This window comes from Panulirus ornatus, chromosome 32 (genome assembly GCF_036320965.1).
Source record: "Panulirus ornatus isolate Po-2019 chromosome 32, ASM3632096v1, whole genome shotgun sequence".
Taxonomy (NCBI): Eukaryota; Metazoa; Arthropoda; class Malacostraca; order Decapoda; family Palinuridae; genus Panulirus; species Panulirus ornatus.
The window spans coordinates 22024837-22040164 of NC_092255.1; the positions used below are offsets into that span (position 1 = coordinate 22024837).

General features: G+C 47.8%; 1 protein-coding gene and 1 long non-coding RNA gene across 3 annotated transcripts in view; one reads left to right on the top strand and one right to left on the bottom strand.

The window, feature by feature from the left end:
- LOC139759166 (uncharacterized) overlaps window positions 1-15328 on the top strand; it is a 287348-nt gene that overhangs the window by 166723 nt on the left and 105297 nt on the right. The window contains exon 5 of the long non-coding RNA XR_011715005.1: window positions 4487-4530. This is a non-coding gene — a long non-coding RNA (uncharacterized lncRNA). The remainder of the gene's footprint in view (window positions 1-4486; window positions 4531-15328) is intronic.
- The window catches only part of LOC139759164 (homeobox protein araucan-like), a 200982-nt gene that overhangs the window by 98737 nt on the left and 86917 nt on the right, over window positions 1-15328 (bottom strand). The gene's annotated exons all lie outside the window — the stretch shown is intronic.

Genomic DNA, 15328 nt, shown 5'->3' on the forward strand with positions numbered 1-15328 from the left:
AAAGTACAGTCATCGCTGGACACCAAAATACAACTATTCCAGCGGACAAAATACAGTCACCATTAGACAAGAAAATACAAGTATTCCATTAGACAAAATTCAGTCACCACTAGCTAACAAAATACAATTATTCCACTGGAAAAAATTCAGTCTCCACTAGATAACAAAATATAATTATTCCACTGGACAAAACACGGTCAGCACCATACGACATAACACAACTATTCCACTAGACAAAATTCAGGCACCACTAGCTAACAAATTCAGTCTCCACTAGATAACAAAATACAATTATTCCACTGGACAAAACACGGTCAGCACCATACGACATAACACAACTATTCCACTAGACAAAATTCAGGCACCACTGGACAACAAAATACACTTATTCCACTAGACAAAATTCAGTCACCGCTGGACAGTATACAACAGCTCAACAAATCACCGCCAACATATTAGAAACAAAATAACGAGACAGTATACTAGAAACTAAACTGCACCACACTAGAAACAACACCACAGTACACTAGAATTAAAAAAGAAAAAAGAAAAGAAAAGGCCTTAACACAACACACCTAAACGCCACCATCATTTCAGACAGCACAAAGTACCGACATTATACTTGAACCCAACCTAACCATCACAGTACACACACACACACACACACACACACACGTGTGACAATAAAACCCCGACATCAGTACTTGCCAACAAAACACCGGCGTCACACTGGACGTAAAACACAGCCATCACACATCACACCAAACCAACGGCGACACATGGCACAACCATCACAGAACAGCACCTCTTGTGGAAATCGAGAAAACTGGGTACAACACCATCACACTAGACACCAAACAACCATCACATTTGACAAAATGACCACAACATTATACAGAAAAAGAAGCAGCAGCGGGCTCACACTAGACACAGAAGCACCATCATCATATTAGACCCAACGGAACCATCATATTAAACAACAGAATCATCACGCTAACCTAAACTACGAACTCTATACACTATAAAACACTAGTGTAACTAAGACCACAACACACCCCTCACGCTAGGTAAAGCAGGACCATCACGCTCAAATATTACACTACCAGAACGACTGAAATGGACGACCCTCACAGTAGAATAAGCAGCACACAGCCCCACACAGTAAACAACAGAACCTACACACTAAACCAAGTTCAACACCATCACACTACAAACGAAGATACACACTCAACCATGAAAACGCAACCATCGCGCTGGAACTATTACCATCACACTGAAGAAAATATCACAACCCAAGACTCTATACATTACAGTCATGATGAACAACCAGACTCCTTCAACATTTAACAACAGCAGAACCCGAACACGAGACACAGTAAAATACCTCCCATCATTTTGAACACAACAGGAGCATCAACTCCTGACACAACACAGGCATCATACTGATCACACTACCATCACACTGCAGACGTTCAACACCATCGTCACACTAGAACAAACCATATACCATAACGGCACTGGACTGAACACATCAGTATGATCACACTAGATAACCAAACACCATCATCACACTGAATAAAACAGCATCTTCACATTGGATGTACTTCAACACATCTATCATCACACTAGACACAGCAGTAACGTAAGGCACATCAGTCATGTCACACTAGACAACCAAACATGTCACACTGGTCACAACAGCTGCTCTCACACTAGACGAAACGAAACAAAGCAATCACACTGGACACGTTGAGAAACAACCAGACACACCCATCACTCCGGACACATTATTACCATCACACTGGACACACTGAGCATCGTCAAACTATACACAACCAAACACAACCATCACACTGAGCCGTGGAGGCGAGGGGCAGACATTTACATGTGGGGCCGCCATAAGGCAGCGCATACACTGAGAGTTAGTGATAGCCATACAGAGCTACATGCACTCACCGTGCCCACGCCGGTGTATACGCTGATGTATTTCATTATGGTTCCTCTCATCGCCGTCTGTTGGTAGGTTTTCTTCACTTAATAAGTTACATCACAAGGCGAACTCACTGAGGTAAGCTAGAGATGTATTTCTCTGTAAGCTACATCACAAAGTGCGCTGACTGAGGTAGGCTGTATATACATAGTTCTATCTGTATTCTGTATCACATGGCGGACTCACTGAGGTAGGATAGATATATTTTTGTATATAATCTATATCACTGGGCGAACTCACTGAGGTAGGCTGTTGCTATATTTATATATGTAAGTTATATCACAGGGCGAACTCACAGGGTAGGCTAGACATATATTTCTATATAATAAGTGGTATTACAAAGTGCACTCACTGAGATAGACTAGAGATGTATTTCCATATATAAGTTACATCTGGGCAAACTCACTGAGGTAGGCTAGAGATATATTTCCAATACCTAAGTTACATCACAAAGTGCACTTATTAAAGTAGGCTACACAGACATTTCTGTGCCTGAGTTTGTATCACAAGATTGCACTCACTGAGGGAGGCTAGAAGACATAGTGGAATCAGTGTCCAGAGCTGCCCATGGCGTCGCCTCAAACGCCCAGATGACGGACAACTTTCTATTTACTTCAGCTTTAGCCTCTAGAGATTTTCAGGAATCGATTTGCCCTCACTTTTCTCTCTCCGTCTCTCTGCCTCCGAGTTGAACTAATCTGGCTCCGGAGGCTCGGCTCGGTAGCCCAGGCTAAGCTAGGCCGTCCCTGAGCACCACGAGACAACGTATCGACAGCAGTATTTCTGGGAACGTGTGAAACACCTCGCTGGTGAATGATACTTGCACTCCGCACTAGAAATAAGTTGTCAGATGCCAAGAGAAATGTTCGTCAGACGTCACACTTTGCACGCTCCCAAGCCCCAGCCATTATGACCCTTCTCCCCATCCCTCGGAGGAGTCGTATTGGCTTCCCCGTCCTCCCTCACGACATCGGCGTTGCAGTACAGAACATGGACTTTGCGTAATGACACCACACGGTTAAAAGTTACAAACAATCACGGATGTGCCAGCGCTTCCGCGGAAACAAAGCCAGAATGAGCCCAAAGTACCGCCGTGTTAGGGACGATTATCGCGGGTCGCGGGAACTCCATGGACGACGGTCGCCTCCGGTCAAGTGGATTCGCACGAAATCTTCTCATTCTGGTGGAGCAGTGTTCCGGAGGCCGTACGGCAACTCCTTACCGCTCACCGCCCTACCCCTGCCGCTGCTGCTGTAGCATCATCACCTGCTCTTGCCTCACACTTGACCGTTGTCATACCAACAGCCTCTCTCTCATTCTCATCCTCTGTGGCTCGTTACGAGCAAACATACCATGTAAAATGATTTACTGTATTCATTTTTTTTTATATATGTATATAATTTTCGCCGGTTCTGCTTTGGATCATTTTTTTCTACCTCTTCATACCACCGACGTGTTCTAGAAGACGTACGTTGATTTGTGTAATGAATTTATTTTGTTTCATTTGATTTTTATTACATAGCGTGATGACACGTCATACCCGGCCGTGTTGTATGTACAGCTTGCTGCTGCTCTTACCTGTCCGTACCATCTGTCATATACTTCTCTCTCTCTCTCTCTCTCTCTCTCTCTCTCTCTCTCTCTCTCTCTCTCTCTCTCTCTCTCTCTCTCTCTCTCTCTCTCTCCCCCTGCCTCACGTCGAAGTCTCGTCGTAGTTACTCACTCACACAGAGGTAGGAAGGTAGTAGCTCCTCCTTCTCCTTCCCTCCCTCCCTCTCTCTCCTTCCCTTCCTCCCTCCCTCCCTCCCTCGCTCTCCTTCCCTCCCTCTCCTTCCCTCGCATGATCCCAAGCTGTCACCTTCTCCTACATTCCACCTATATTCATCTACATATCTCACGAGCTGGTAGCATAAGTAAATCCTAGGACTAACCGAGTAATGATGATAATAATCCCACCGAGAAGAAAATTGATCTCTCGGTCGACGTTTTATGTGTGTCACGTCCACCGCTTGATCAGTCATCCTGTTCTCTTGTCATATTTTCTTTTCGCGCCATATTTTTTCCCGGTTTCGTGACATTACTGTCGTGGTGTTTTGATCTGTGGAGGGGTACGAGATCACTTCGATTTTCGTTTATTCGTACCAGGGGTTAATTTCTTGCTGAACTCGTCCTAATTCCGCTGGGAATCCGTGATGAATTCAGGTCATACTGCGTTTATTTGTCTATTCTTAACTAACAAGAGGCTAAATTCGTGGCTGGGGGTGTTTTCCTGTCTTCATTCTACCCGCTCCATTATGACCCCACATCTTTTAACTGAAATCCACGGCGATTAACCTTTGACTTTCTCTGAATACTGCAAAATTAAAGCGCGTAAATCCCCCGTCACTTCGGCTGGGTATAGGAGGAAACCCGACATGAGTCCGTAATATTGGGTAATGAAGGAGGTTAACTTACATCAGATCACTAATAAGTAATTGTATGGGTTTCTTTCAACAGATACTGGAGTGCGGGGCTGTGATGATGTGGAGGAACTGACACTGGTAAGTAAAAGAGATGTTCCTTCAAATCAATCCTCCCCTTTAGTCATTTTCAACAGATATTAGACGCACAGTAGTACATTTGTATCAAGACATCGACATATATGTAATAGGTCAGAGTTGAGCATAACACGCAACACATTGTATTTAAGTCCAGTACGTTCAAAAGCCAGCGTAAGGTCCTCCCCCTCCTCTCCGTCGCTCGCAGTAACCCCATACGAGTACCCTCAGCTCTCGCGAACAGCGGCAGCGCCAGCAGAGAAGTTAGGGGACGTAGCTGCTGATGACCCTGGCCGGTGGGATTACGCACAGCCTTACGAATCTCAATAGTTAAACGTTCGCCGTTAAATTTACTTTATTCGCCATAAACCGTTGACACTTACTTTAAATTCGGGGTATAACTTTCCCTCATGCTTAACGATGCAGTAAAACGGTAAACTTGTTGATCTCATTGAGAAAATTGACTGCGGGGACGCAAATGTTCTCTCCGTGGACGGATCCGAGCTGGGCGAAGAGACGCGCGGCGGTAGAAGCTAACTGTACGTTGCTTAATATTTGGAATCACAGCCTAAGGGCTCGGGATGGCATGGCGCTATTCTGCCCGGAAACTAGGCCAGCGTTACATTTCACAGACATTTGGAAATGTCAGGAGATGGGAGCGGCGTGCAGGCTGCTTCAGTGGGGGGGGGGGGGGGGAGAATATGACCCTAAGCCCTCAAGGATAAAGTCAACTTTGTTCCCACCACTTGAGTGTTCGCTTCAATAATAAAGAAGAGAAGGGGAAGGGTGGATTGTACTCTGAAAACTTGATATATGTGAATCTGAACATGGAGACTTTTTTTCTCTCTCTGTCTTTTAGTAGTACAAAAAATTAGGTTGAAATGTTACTGCACTTCTTTGATCTGTCTCATTCCTTAAGAGTTAGCAACTCAGGCATTCCACTATTAAACATTGGAAATGCAGGTAAGTTGCTCTCTGTTATATGTTGTTACATTGGTTGTTGGTTATTATATAAAAAGTTGCTATATGTTATATAATACCGTGCTGTTAGAACGGCCACGGGTGATTTTGTAAAAAAGTTGTTATGTGTCATATAGAATATTGCTACGAGATTGACCTGTGATCTATATAATATACAAGAAATTACTGTCTGTTACATAGCATATTGCAGTCACGTTGGTCATTGGTCTGTGGTATATAAGGTGACGGTAACTGTTATACGGCGTTTAGGTTGGCCACTGGTGTATTATACAGACATTACTGCCTTAAAGAGGCTGTGTTATTCAAGCCTCTCATGTCTCTCCTACCTCGAATGTATCTTTCGATGAAGTCACTTTTCTTTTTATGCTCTTGAGCACGACGGGACGACCTTTGAGCACGACGGGGCGACCTTTGAGCACGACGGTACGACCCTTGAGCACGACGGTACGACCCTTGAGCATGACGGTACGACCCTTGGGCTCATATGATGACCTGGCCTTTGAGTTGATCCTTAATATCGTGCTCGAAGGATCACAAACTCCCTGACATATATATATATATATATATATATATATATATATATATATATATATATATATATATATATATATATATATATATATATATATTGTTCAAAGTCGGCAACGAGCGTATGACTGATACGTAACCTGGACCAGCCTCAGCTCTGTGTATGATAAGTATATATCCGTGTTACATTAAAGTTTAACTACTCGACATCCTTCAGAAGGAAGCAGCTTCGTTTTCCCGGAACTCTTCTATCGAAATACGTTATTTTCAGGAACAGTATGAGATTGCTTCTTTGTCGTTTAATGAGTTAGTGTTTCGCGAGTTGGTGAATATTTCGGAGCAGTATCATCTCTCCTTGGAATGTATATGACTAGCTGTTACCATACTAGAAAGGAATACTCTTCTAAGTACTGTCAGCTTCAGCCAGGCCACACCAGTGACACCCACCTCCTTGATTGATCACATTAACTTTCAAGATAAGTAGTCAAGACTTGTAGTTCCTTATATCCTGTCTGATCATATCTATACCTGGAGCTTCCCTTCTCAAACTACGAAAGATGCGAAGGATGATTCGCGTTGTTTTGAACACCGGTTGGAAATGGCCCCAGACGCCACATTTCTGAAATTCTGTTGATAATAACCTGATCAATCTCGGTTGCCAAGCTATAGCTAGCTTCAGTCGCAGGGTTGCCAAGCTATAGTTAGCTTCAGTCCCAGGGTTGCCAAGCTTTAGCTAGCTTCAGTCCCAGGGTTGTCAAGCTATAGCTAGCTTCAGTCCCAGAGGTTCGAATGTAGGCCAAAGTGTTGGCCATGTCTCACAACCTCCCTGTAGCAGAATTACTCGTTTTCTTGTGTGTCTATGTAGCCGACATGGCACGGGGCAGCTGCATCACCAGTCAAAGCCAAGTTGAATGGACTGGGAAAACGATGAGGGATATAAAAAATGAGGGAAGAATGAGGGATACCTTGAGCTCATCAAGTGTTTGCAGACCCGACTCTTGAAAACAGACAGATTATGAGAAGATTTAAAGATGATATGAGGAAGAATGCTCTCCACATCCTTCCTGTACGATGAAAGGAAGCGTCATAACGACCAGTCCTCGTGTGGCTGATCTCCGCACAAAAACTGCTGGAAAAGTAAATCTCAAAGAAGAAAAGGTGTCACGACTTTGACATCAATTTAGGGAACACTAAACTGACTGTGAAACATCTTGGAACTTCTCTCTGCTCCAGTCATGATCCTGGTCTTACTGGGGCACCCGCTTCATCCCTTCCTCCACTCCACCCATACCCCTTCCAACCATACCCCTAAGCTCCTCTATCTTCACCTCAGAACCTCTCCCTCCACACCCCTGAATCCCTCCACCTTCACTCATGAGCCCTTCCGTACTCACCTCTAAAAACTTCTCTGAATCCACCCACGGGGCGACACTCACCCCTTTAGTCCTGCACACTCACGCCTTGAACCACTCCACCCTCACCCCTGAGCTCCTTCACTCACCTCAGAGCCCGTCCACACTTATGCCCTTGCACCCCTTCAACTTCATCCCTGAGCCCCTCCACCCTCACCCCTGAGCTCCTCCGCCCTCACCCCTTGAGCCCATCCCACCTTATCCACGTCCCTCCACCCTCACCCTCCCAGCCCCTCCACCCTCACCTTCTGAACCGCACCATCCTCAACCCTGAATCTCTCCAGACATGGTCCCTTCTCCCCTCCAGTCTCGCCCCCTTGTACCCTCCATCCTTTACTTCACCCACGCCCCCTCACCGCTCCCCCCGCACCCACCCTCCCCGAGCCACAACCCTGTGGATAACTGGAAACAAACATCGGCAACCAGTTTCATCCACCAATATTCCAGATTTGCAGGAGGATCAGACACCACTAGTTCCCCTTCTTCGCCGTCCGGGATCTGGCCGACTGGGGCATCTGTCAACGCCTTGGCTCCGGATCAGGGAGAAGGGACATTCCAAAACATTATTCCGTCCCCGCTTCCCCCGCGGTCCCACCTTTTCACCATTATTCCAGAGGATTCCGTTAATTGGCTCCACCTTTTCCTTGTCGGGATGGTTGGCGCCAATTTGCCTCCCGTGTTGATTCCGCTGGGTCAGGCGAGGTCAAGGGGAATGGTTGGGAGAGAAAGGGGAGGCCAGGGGATATTTAGGGCAGAGGAAGGGGGAGATCTGTAGAGTCGGGAATATTTGAGCATAAAAGAACCGTGTTTATGGGGGTCTATAACTAGGAAAATTGTAACGGAAGGAAATTCGCCAAAGTGATGATTGTCGATTAGAAGTGGAAGTTATGGCCCGGGTGAAGGAAAGTGTAAGGGAAGGAGGGGAAGGAAGATGTGGTTATGGAAGAAGGGGAGGGGGGATGAGAAGGAAAGACGTGCAACGGACCCGTTATGGGGATATAATAAAAGAAAAGAGGGTGACAGAGAAGAATGGAGCCAATGAGGGGAGCAATTAACGAGCTGTTAATAGAGACTGTTAGGGACGAGGGTAATAATTTAGTATCGAAGGGGAGGATACTGAGTGAGGGATATATCTCTTCTCTCTTCTTTTTTTTCAAGCGACGTGAAAAGTCAGATTTACTCAGAGCATCGGTTGGTTGGTTTCACTGATGTTGTTCTTTTCTGTGCTAGAGTGTCGATGTTGGGCACCAGACTCTCCCTTCTTGATGCTCAGGGTCGTGGGTTACGATACAGAGAGAGAGAGAGAGAGAGAGAGAGAGAGAGAGAGAGAGAGAGAGAGAGAGAGAGAGCTGTTTACGTTGTAGGACTATTGCTGACACTAGAGAACGAGAGGACGGTTGCTCTGGCATTCTAGACGACCGGTGCCGAGTCAGTGGAGGATCTGTGTTGACACAGGAGGTATAGAGTCGCGTACACTGTGGACAACCGCTGTGGCTGACGGTGAAGGGCACCGCTGAGGCTGGAGCTCGTCCCCTCAAAGCACCGTCGACGGTCACCTCTTGACACCCGAGGAGGGAGTCGCTTCTGACGCCAGCACAGCTGACGTTGTGCAGCAACGACAACGACTTGCGAGAGGAGGGAAAGAGAGAGAGAGAGAGAGAAAGATAAACCACCGTCCCAAGACAGTTGAGGAGGAGGAGGAGGGTTGGCTGGACAGAACGGTAGGAGAAGAGGCAAAGGGGGAGAGAGAGAGAGAGAGAGAGAGAGAGAGAGAGAGGAAGGGGCCAGCGGATGGAGGAGGGACGGAGGCTCGGAAATAGACAGATAGGGAGAGAGGAAAGGGGGGACGCCACCATCTCTATTGTCTATCGATTAAATCAGGCCGTCAGTGGCGGCGGCGGCGGCGGCGGGGTTATTCCGTAAACAGCTCACACCGCGTAAATATAATAGGCGCACCAGATGCACTCAAATCCAGCCTCGTTTAATTAAATTTTCCGCGTCGACAACTACTGGTCGGGTAGCGCACTAAGCTGCCGTTCCTTAGCCGCTGCTACTGGCCCAGTAGTGCACTGAGCGGCTGTTCTTGTACACTACCACCGGCCAGTTACCGCACTGAGCAGCTGTTAACACTATCACCAGCTGAACAGTGCACTGAGCGGCTGTCAGCACCACTGCGGTCCATGTAGCGCACTGAGCGGCTCTTCCTCAAGCACTGCTACTGGCTGAGGAGTGCACTGAGCGGCAGTTAGCTCTACTACGGGCTATGTAGCGCACTGAGCTGTTGTCCATGGCGCACTGCTATTGGCCGATTAGCGCAGTGAGCTGCTGTACCTCTGCTGCAAGCGGACATGGACAGGGCACTGAGCGGTTGCTTCGCTGTCACTGCTACTGTTCGAATAATGCGCTGAGCAGCTTTCTCAGTCATTAACTAGCCGGATAGTGCATTGAGCGGATGTTTCTAAGTCCCTTACTAGCCGGAGAGGGACCAGAGCTGCAGAGGCAGTAAACAAGACTTGAGAGGAAAGGATGAAGTGTACTGAGCGGATGCTTTACCTGTGCTAATGCTGGCAGTGGGTAGTGAACTGAGTGGTTCGTCCTCCGTATGAATCGGATGGTTGCACCTGACTGGCTTCTGTACCACACAACACTACATACTGGTCAAGTGTGAAGGAAGTACGCGAAACCATTTAAGAGATCAAAGCGTACAACCGGTATGAAAAGCGTCACAGTAGGTGAGGAAGTAGACAAGACAAATTCTGATTTTGCGTAAGCATAGGCTGTCTGATCATGTGAACAACCTCATGCAGGAGCTGGATGTAGGATCTTACAGCACTCAATATCATTTCGTAAAGTGTAGTTCAGCGTCTAAGTAAGTTGAGCAAGTTAATGGCTTGACGTCTAAGGAAGATTAATGTCTAGAGAGAGAGAGAAAAAAAAAAAAACGTGTTCTGGATAACCTTGCCCTCCAAGATGCCCTCAACAGCCTCCAAAAGTGGATAACCATTAGCCAAACTAAGATGGATATGTACCTCAATCTCGCTTCCAGCCATGTCCGAACCACCCCTATTTTTTCACTACGCACCAGCCCCGTCCAGGTCCAGGCTGTGCAATCCGCCAAGCTCCCCGGCGTCTCTCTGGACGATAAACCACAGTGGTGGAAACACGCCAACCATAGGATCAGATCTTCCATCTCTCGTCGTCTAAAGACACTTGGATTCCTTGAACCTGAATTCTAGAACATAATGAATCTTATTCATTCCATACTCGCCCATCCCTTTCCTGCCTAGTCTTCCTACTTATTCCTCCCTCTCCTCACACACAATAGCTGCCATTAGAATGACATCGGAAAAAGATAAGTAAGAATATCCTTTGGTTCTTCTACATTACCTACCAAGAGGCTCTCAACTCAATGACTCTCTCCCAGCTCTCTCCACGTATCACCTGGATCATATCCAACAATTAGGGAAGCTTCTGCACCACTCTCGCCACCGTCACCCGCAACCCGAGATCCCTCGTACCCGAGTTGCAGTTCCGCACCACAGCTCATCCGGCTTCGAACGAACGGCTAGCCCCACAACCCACCCACTGTGATCATCAATAACGATTTGTGGAATATATATCATCCACCACATTTGTATCTACGTGCAGAGTAACAACACCCATCCATCCCCAGTTTAATAGCCCCCTTGTGTTATGTATGTATTGTCTTTGGGTATTTTCAGCCTTTGGTTATAATTACTTTAATCAATCGTTTATCATTACTTATGATTTTAGTAGTAGTAGTAGTAGAAACAGTAACAGTAGTAGTAGTAGTAAAGTAGTAGTAGTAAAGTTGCAGTAGCAATCATTATTCTTATCATCACATCTGGATGATTAAGAAACCTGGGATGATTTGTACATGTCTGACCCCTTGAAGCAAGGCGCTCCTCATGTTGAAGTATTGCTTGCAAGTGGAAGACGACACGCCCGGAACAAGGCGCGCGTGGCGAGCATACTCATGGCGCAATCATACAGCGCCTCTGATAAGTCCAGTCCCACAGGTGGAATTTGACATTTAGCATTCGTGTAACATGTGTTCAAACTGCATATGCAGTGAACACTGAAGTTCAAGGCATCCAGTGTGAAATGTGTTGAACTTAAAAGGTAAGTAGCGAGTTCAGCCTGTAGGTCCGGAGTTCTGATGCGTCCTTTATATCCATAACAGTTACGCAGGGGAACGCATACACATCGCAGAACATATCCTGGACACACACACGTGAAAGGGAAAGAGAGAGAGGATCAACACACACACACACACACACACACACACACACACACACACACACACACACACACACCGGCAGCAGGAGAGGAGCGTGGTCCAGCACAAGCCACAGAGCAGAGAACAGCAGGTAGCCATCATTACAGTTTTTACCTTCATCACAGAGAGATTTATCCCCCCGTAAGTCTCGTCCCGGCAGATAAATTCCCCCAAATAAACCAAGACGGTAAATTGTATGGTGCCGTTACGAGGCTGTTGAAGAAATTAACCCCTCGCCCAGGACATGATGAGGCCCTGGACTGCTTATAATGCCTGTAATGCTGCCAAGCAATAAAGACGTTTTTGCATCGTTACAATTAGATAAACTGACCCTCGGCAGACTTAAGTGCTGGGTGGGTATTTGTGAAATTTCTCACATTTCCCAGCGTAGAGATGCAATCTGCTCTTTATTTTCCCTTTTTTTTTCTTTAGGATGCAGGCGGTAAGCACTCCCTCTCCCCACCACCACCACCACCCTCATCCTCCCCAGCCGATGGAGCCTGATTACATCTGCCTTTGATGGAGCCCCGGTAATTGTGGGGAATTATTCTATTAACAGCTACTGATAATCTAGGAGGTGGAGTGCCACCGTTCGCTACGCATGGTTTAGCGTTCCTAGTGTGTCGTGGTTTGTGTGTGTGTGTGTGTGTGTGTGTGTGTGTGTGTGTGTGTGTGTGTGTGTGTGTTGGGGTGGCAGACTCCCACCAACTCTCCAGCAGCTGTGGTGGCTCCGTTGCTCTCTCTCTCTCTCTCTCTCTCTCTCTCTCTCTCTCTCTCTCTCTCTCTCTCTCTCTCTCTCTCTCTCTCTCTCTCTCTCTCTCGTTTTCTCTGGTATCATCCATACTCTCTTCCTCATTTCTTTCATCCTCCTCCCTGTCTCTTCCCACTTCCTGCTTTTCTTACGGCTACCCGCTTCACCTGCCTCCACCACCGACCGCTTCACCTGCCTTAACCACAGCCTGCTTTTACCTTCCTCTGTCACTTGCCGCTTCGTCTGCCTCCACCACTACCCGCTTCACCTGCCTCTCCTCCGCTACCCGCTTCACAAACAGTAGCTCTGGGGGCGTTGCGTATTATCCCTGACGCTCAGCAGGCCACCAGGATTAGCGAACCCCCGACCTCAGCCTTCCATTTGAAGGGTGATTCCCTCCACCACTGGAGGGAGGGATGACCACCTTTCCACAGCTGGAGAGCTAGACCCCTCTCCCGCCCTCCACTGTAGAAGAGATGACTCCTTCCGCCAGTGGAAGAGGTGACCTGTCCACTGGAGAGGGTTGACTATGGTAGCCCCCCCTCAGATCTTGGGGGGGTTGGGGGGGAGGCGACTCACTCCACCAAAGAAGTGGAGAGTTCCTCCTCCACTTGAGGAGTAGTCTCCCTCTTGATTACTGATGGAAGTGGATTTTCCAGCAGTAGAGAGATGACGCTCTAACAGTACGCCAACTCTCTCCAACACAGGAGTGTGAGTGGTCGCGTCCCCCTGCGTCATTGGGTGGGCGACTCACGGTACCACTGGAGGGTAACAGCGCCACCACTAGAGATGACTCGCGGTGCCACTGGTGGGTAACAGCGCCACTAGGGTTGACTCGCGGTACCACTGGTGGGTAACAGCGCCACTAGGGATGACTCGCGGTACCACTGGAGGGTAACAGCGCCACTAGGGATGCCTCGCGGTGCCACTGGAGGGTAACAGCGCCACTAGGGTTGACTCGCGGTACCACTGGAGGGTAACAGCGCCACTAGGGATGACTCGCGGCGCCACTAGGAATGACTCGCGGTGCCACTGGAGGGTTACTGACTCACTAAGAGCGACTGACAGCACCGCTTTGGGCCAGCCACTGGAAAGATATCTTCGTCACAGGTCCACTCGTGGAGTATCAACATTACCACTCGAACTAAGAACTGGCGTACTTTGTGCCCGTAAACACGTCACCTGAAGTCATCATACCTCCACATATTTCAGAATCATTTTGGGTCTCATATATAACACAGTCTGCCCGAGGGTCGTGCTCGTGTGGAGGACGAGATCCTCCACCACTCACTATGACGGTGAAGGGGATGGGAACTGCAGACACACACACACACACACATACACACACACACACACACACACACACACACACACACACACACCTCCAGACCTTCAAAATATTATCCCATGGGTTGACATCCCGAGTTGAAAACCAATAATCCCGCCCCACCCGAGGTGTGTAGGGTAGGGTTAGGACGGGGAGAGGGAGGGAGTCATCATCTGGCCACCCTAGGTGTGTGTGTGTGAAGGGCAAGGAGGGGGGGAGAGTTGTGTGTCATCTGGCTACGTCGCCAGTAAGGGTTCCGACCGTTGACACGATAGATATAAACGCTAGTGTCCCACGCCAGTTAACACCTTGTATTGGGCGCCGGTATATGGGACGCCAGGGTGATGAGTGAGGAAGGTGGTGGTGATGGTGAGTGAGGAGTGGTGGTGATGGTGAGTGAAGATGATAGGGATTGCGAGTGAAGGTTGGTGGTGAGTGAGATTTGGGTGTGAGTGAAGGTGATGGTGGTGGTCAAGACAATGGTCATGGTGTGTGAGATACGAGTAATGATGGTGATGATGATGAGGGCGAACGTGTGGATTGTGGTAGTCGTGAGTCAGGATGATGATGATGATGATGATGATGAGTGAAGATGATAGTGAATGAGGAAGGATGACCATGTTGGTTGTGTTGGTGTAAGTGTTGTGGTTGTGTTGGTGTAAGTGTTGTGGTTGTGTTGGTGTAAGTGTTGTGGTTGTGTTGGTGTAAGTGTTGTGGTTGTGTTGGTGTAAGTGTTGTGGTTGTGTTGGTGTAAGTGTTGCTGTTGTTGTTGGAGATGGAGAGTCGGTAGTGATGCTCCTGTTGGTGGTAGTGGTATTATTATTATTGCTGCTGCAGCTAGCCGTGGTAGCTGTCTCGTTGTTGTTAGTAGTTGTGGTTCTTAGTAGTAGCAGTAGTTGTAATAGTTGTAATAACTGATCGTGTTGGTTAGTGGTAGTGTCAGTGGTGTCTTTGTCGTCGTGGTGTTGCCCTAAGTTGTAGTCGTGGTTGTTACTAGTAATGACCTCGTCGTTCTCGCTCTCGGTGTTGTAGTAGTTGTTGTTGGGTACGTTTGTGTTGTACTTGTTCCCGCCGGTGTTGTTGCTGGTGAGGTTGGTGTTCCTGGTGTGTCTCTCTGGTTTCCGCTGGTGTCGTCAGTGTTCGTCTGTGGCAGCAGTTGTACTCCGCCTGCTGGCGTTGTCGCCGCTGGCGGGTTGTAGGTCTTCGCATTTCAGTCGGTCGTCCGCCGTGTACAGACAGAGCGGCACACCCTCAGCAGTCATATGGAATATACCCAGTACCTTCCATGCCTCCGCCTTTGTACACCACCACCACACTTTTTCCACTTGCACATCTTCCTCCCCACTCACATATCTCCCCTCCCTCCCCCATTCATATAGATCCCCCTCACTCACCCACACATTTTCGTCCTCCCTGCCCCCCCCCACTCACATATTTCCCTCCCCACTCATACATCTCATAACCATCTCAAATCGAGGCTAGACAGGTACTTCACAAATGCC